General features: G+C 51.6%; 1 pseudogene across 1 annotated transcript; it reads right to left on the reverse strand.

Annotated features, from left to right (window-relative positions):
- Window positions 1-2,947: 2,947 nt before the first annotated feature.
- Window positions 2,948-4,255, reverse strand: LOC309796176 (actin-like protein 7B; annotated as a pseudogene). The gene has a single exon. The product of its transcript is annotated as an actin-like protein 7B (transcript).
- Between the last annotated feature and the right edge of the window lie 1,412 nt (window positions 4,256-5,667).

Here is a 5,667-nt window from a genome sequence, read left to right on the forward strand (position 1 = left end):
CATACATGTGGTTTGGTTACGGAGAGGAAACCACCAGGTGCATGACGCTTTCCCTACAGACCACTGCAGGCATTTTGATCAGCGGTCATCACGTTTCTATCCTATAGCCAGAAACAGACTTCTGCATTCTTTCTGCAGCAACAGGAAACACCCTGGCATCTGTTGAGAGGCATGAGACTCTTGTCACGCATTGGACTTGAGCCCACTTTGTTACATTCGCAAAGCTTCCAAAGACCACAGAGATAGAGTGTCCGGGTTGGGAAGGTTCCAAAGGAACCGCTTCATGTTTCCCACAGGCAGGGTAGATTCTGGTCACTAAAGGAGCACTCTCCGGACATCTTGGATCCGAGAGCGGACAACAGAGGGGTCCCATTACTTAGGAAATGTTTCATGTTAGGACGGTGCACACAGCATCGTCTTCCCTGGGCCGGAGTTCACTGCTTCTGTGCAGCTTCATGTCAAATGCAAGTGCCTCCGCCAACATTTGGTGGAGCAGCCTGTGAAATGACACCGCTTTTGCCTCTGCCACTAGTCTCATGGTCGAAAGTGTGAACGCAATTTGTGTTTCCAAGTGGGAAGACCCACTACAGAGTTCACTTACCGTACATTGCCGAGTTGGGCACCCAGCCCATGGCCAAGTGCATTTAAAAGGTTTCCATCGTACGGTTTTCAGAATGAGCCGTTAGCGCCCCATATCGGAGCCCCCGAGCAACCTGGGTACCACACTCTTCACATAGGTTTCTCTATATTCGAGAACCTAGGACTCTATGCTTCTTGCAGGGAAAGCAACATTGTATACCCATGTTTCCAAGTATTAAGCAAATGTTTTTTTGTTGCAAGCAGCTCAAATGAATGCTGGCTAATAAACCAAAAAGTTATGTTGAAGCAGCAGGTATATATGAAGACATCAGAGTGGTAGAGACTTTGGCAACACAAGAATATAGGCCCCACTGACAGAATTCACATTCCAGAAAAAAATTTATACACTGTTCTGGCCGAATAAATTGTGTCTACTGGCACCACCAGCCTCCAGTCCTCCAGTCTGCCACTCTCTCTATAGGAAAGAACCCAGGTTCCTGCTTCGCACCAAGGCCCTGTCAGCCCCAGTGGAACTCAATCTCCGGGCTAGAAACCCAATTCTAGGCCACAGGGAGGGCCTAGATGGCAATGCATTACGTGATAAAGACCGTGTCTGCTTCTTTCCCAAAGCTGCAGCTCCCGCACAAGGCCAGGGACAGGGGCAGCCTCAGAGATTGCCCCTAAATTAGGACTCTTTGTCTAAGGTAAGAGTTGGCTCACAGATATTTGATAGCCCATCAGATTACGCAGCTCACCAATGTCTGATTTCACAGACAACTGCTCATGGACTCCTGGTCATGGGCTGCATCAGGAGGTGGGGGAGGAGAAGAGGCAGGAACCACCCTCTTCTAGGCAGTCAGTCATTCACCAGCTAAAATCTCCCAAGACTCGTTGGCTTCTCCCTCAGCCCTAAAGCTACTAAGTGGTCACCACGCCTAGCACTTCTTTCTCCATTTGCAGCTTTCCAATACACTGCCTCCGCCTTCCTACCCCCAGGAACTCTGAGCTCAGCCACCAACGTGGCTGTCCACTGGATCCCCCACTAGCTGTGTGTAATCCCAAGGGAAGGGCCATATTCTGGCCATTTCCGTCTCCAGCTCTGAGCCTCACCCATAGTAGATGCTTGGTAAGTGCTTAATGGTTGCTAACCATTAAGAACCATTGCTATAGATTGAATGTTTGCTTCCACCCTCCCAATCCCCCACCCCTCCCTCCAAATTCATATGTTGAAAACCTAATGCCCAAAGTAATGGTATTAGGGGAGACCTTTGGAAGGTGACCGTTGGGAGGGCAGAGCCTTCATGAATGGCATTAGTGTCTTTATAGAAGAGGCCCCAGAGATACCCCTCATCTCATCCACCAAGTGAGAGCACAGCCAGATGTCAGGAGTTTGTAACCCGGAAGAAGGCCTTCACCAGAACCTGGCCATGCTGGCACCCTGGTCTTGGCCTTCCAGCCTCCAGAAATGTAAGAAATAGATTTCTGTTGTTTATAAGCCAACCCATCTGTGGTATTTTGCTATAGCATTCCAAACTAAAGTAACCATGTTTGCCCTTCTAGAAATAATCATGACCTGGGTCAGGAGACCTACGCTCAACCACTGACATGGCCCCCTCCGTCCTGGTCCTCAGTTTCCCCATCTCTACAGGAGGGAGAGAACACATGATTTCTAGATGGCCTTCTGGTTTCTCTAACACCCTCCTGATTCAGTGGTTACTTGTGACTCTGTAAAAATAGCTGCAACTTTGGCAGGTGTCTAAAGGGAGAGGGCCACCGATGGGTAGAAATGGCCCCTTCCACTCAGGAGACACCCATGGACTGTTCCTTTGAAGGGGGCAGGTAGCGAGGGTTGGTTAGTGAGGCAGTCAAGCAGTGATAAAGCTGGGGGCAGGTGACCATCAGGGGCAGAAACAGGTGATGGAAATCAGACACCTAGTTGTGAGTCTCCCACCCACCACTTAACTATGTGACCCAAGCTAGTCCCTTAATCTGAGCCTTTGTTTCCCCCTTGGTCCATGGGTGAGCAAGCAGTATGAGTGTCTGTTGGATTGGATTTTGAACCCTGAAGAGCTAATAGAACAGGAAGCCACATTCTGGGCTCTATGATGATGTTGCCCTCATGGGGAGGGCAGAGGGGGAGGGCCCAGTGAGCCTCCCCCACCCCCCTGCTGCTCCCCACCCAGCAGAGCAGAAGGTGCTGATATGCCTAAACCCAACACCCCACCACCTGCTGCTATCACACTAGAGCAAGAAATCCAGACCAGACAAGAGGCATTGCATCTTAAAACTTTATGTGAAATTCTGTAAATGTGTATAGAGTGGCCTGTGCCTGCCTGCACACAGGCCTGGGCTGTAGGGACACCACTGCTCAGCCCTTGCTGTAGATAGCTGCCCTGCCCCACTCCTCAAACTCTTCCTTGCTGACCCAAAGCTGCTGGATGGCCTACAGGGAGGCCAGGATGGAGCCGCCGGTCCGCACGGAGGTCTTCCTCTCGGGAGCAGCAGCCACTGCGGGGCTGTCCCCGGGGCAGTGGAAACTCAGCTCCCTCTGGAAGTGCTCTGGGAAGCCATCCAGCATGATGCAGCTGCCACACAGCAGCAGGTTGGCTGCCATCTCCTCCTTGAAGCCCGCCTCCTGGCAGTGGTTCAGGCAGGAGGCTGTGAGCTTGGGGAGACCAGGCCGGTTGCTGCCCACCAACGTGGGCTTGAAGAGCATCTTGGCGAATGGAAAGCGCTCCTGACCGATGGTGATGAGCTTGCCGTCGGGGAGCTCATAGTCCACACGCAGATCCTCCAGGCACAGGCCAAGCTCCTCCGTTGGCTTGAGTGCCGAGTAGCAGCACTTCTTCTTGATGTGCTCGATGATGTGCAGGTGGTCGTCCATGAACTTGTGGCTGGCCTCATTGAGTAGCTGCAGCAGGTAGTTGGTGAGGTCGCTGCCGGCATAGTCGGCATGACTTGTCAGGCCTGGCAGCACGTCGCCTTCGGAGATGGGCACCACATGTGAGACACCGTGCCCACTCTCCACCACCAGCCCAGAGGTCTTGCCATAGGAGTAGATGGACAGCAATGACTGGGAGGTCACGTGCATGGCAGGGATGCCAAAGGTCTCGAACATGAGCTCTGCATACTTCTCACGGTTGCTGGTGGGGCTGGGCAGGGGGTCGGAGACCAGCACGGCATGCTCCTCGGGGAGGATCTTCATGGCCGTGTGGAAGATGTACTCCCAGATGTTCTGGACACAGTCCCAGTCCACCACGATGCCCTATTTTAGTGGATAAATCAGCTTCAGAGGCTCCTCCATGTTGAGCATCTCGTGGCCCAGGTAGGTCTGCTTGTGGGTGTCACAGGCGTCAGCCGCCTCAGAGCAGAGCGTGCCCACAGTGGAGGAGATGAAGTAGGTCGGGCTCGGCTCACCCACAAAGCCACACTTACAATACTGGGAGCCCAGGTCAATGATGAGTGCCTTGATCTTACGCACCTTCTTGGGCTTCATCTTCAGCTGAGTGGATGAACTTGTGTCCCGGATGCCAGCCTCAGGACCTGGCAGTGTGCCTGCCTCTCCAGGGTCCCCCTGAGCCGTGCCCATGGTCTTGGGGCTAGGGCTGTTCCTTGTCTCCATTTGCCTTCCTTGCTCACTTTTCTCACATCCACATCCTAGAGCTCTGTGGGGAGAAATAAGAGGGTCCACCTCCAGCAGTGCCTTGGCAACCCCTCAGGATTGTGATGTCACCACGGGCTGGTCCATTCTGGCAGCCCAGGGAGGGCTTGGCCTTGGCAGGCCCTTGATCTATCACCCCCACCTCCATCAGCCTAACTCGACTTTGCTCCCAGACAGAGCAGGTGGCCAGCACAGTTTTAGAAATCCAACCACACTTGGGTCTCAGAGGTTTCTGCTCCCTCTCCTTATATCCTCACTCCTAATCCCCCATTCACTAGCTGAACACCTCTTCCTCCTCAGCTTCTTGGCCAAGAGGGTGATAAATATTTGAGCCCCTACAGTAAGCCAAACACTGTAGCAGGCACCTCACATGACACTTCACAGAATCTTGGCAGGTAGGCAGAGCTAAGGAAATCAAGGCTCAGAATGCAAATGACTTGCCCAAGAGCAAACAGCTCTTGGAGTGTTTGTTTGTACTTTAACCCAAGTTCCTCCATATCCAATGTACCAGGTCACCTTAAAGAGTGTGTAGGCCCTGATGAAAGAAACCTGGCCACAAGCAGTGCCCAGTCTAGTTGGGAAGAAGATGAATGGATGCAGAGGAGTTTGCAGGTGGACATCTATTGGGAGAACAGAGGTGCACAAAGGAGGGAGGGAGTCAGAAGCTTCTCCAGAGAGGTGCTGCCTAGGTAGAGTACTGCAAGATAGGTGGATATTTGTCAGGTAGCTAAGAGGAGGGAAAACCATCCCGAGCAGAGAGCACAGCCTGAGCAAACACTCAGAGGGAGGCATGGTGGAGAGCTTCCAGTAGTTAAGGTGTTTGGAAAAATAGATCGGGATAAGGCAGTCATGGGAGCAACTAGGGTGGACCTCAAATGCTAGAGGTAAGGGCTTGGATTAAACTGATGACAGCAGGGGAGCCAATGAAGCCTTTAAGCAGGGGAGTGGTCAGATTTGGTTTCCAGGACAGAATCTTAGAGAGATTCATGTTTAGCTGTAATATGGAGGGACAAGACTCTGAGATCTAAAAGGAGGATGTTGAAGAAATTCTTGTAAGGCTTGAAGGTGGCCTAAGCTAGGGCTGTGATAGTGTGGAAAAAAAGGAAGGGACAGGTTCTAAAGAAATTCAGAAGGTAGAATCTAATCTAACTGGTTGGTTCTCAACTGTCCTCAATTCAATCCAAGCTTTTAGTCTAACATTTGAGACCCTTTCACATAGGCTCCTGTGACATCTCTAGCCTCTAGCATTGTGTTTACATTAGATGATTAGATGTGGGGAGTGAGGAAGAGGGAAGGATGAATCCCTTTCCTCTGCCCAAGCAAAGATGGTCTGTCATCCAGAACAAACAAATTCATTAGGTTCCCAGAGGGTCCTCTGTACCAAACGGTCACCGCTCTAAAAAAAAAGACAGATTAGGGCTTTGGTA

Source organism: Mesoplodon mirus, assembly GCF_964341445.2.
Source record: "Mesoplodon mirus genome assembly, chromosome: X".
NCBI lineage: Eukaryota > Metazoa > Chordata > Mammalia > Artiodactyla > Ziphiidae > Mesoplodon > Mesoplodon mirus.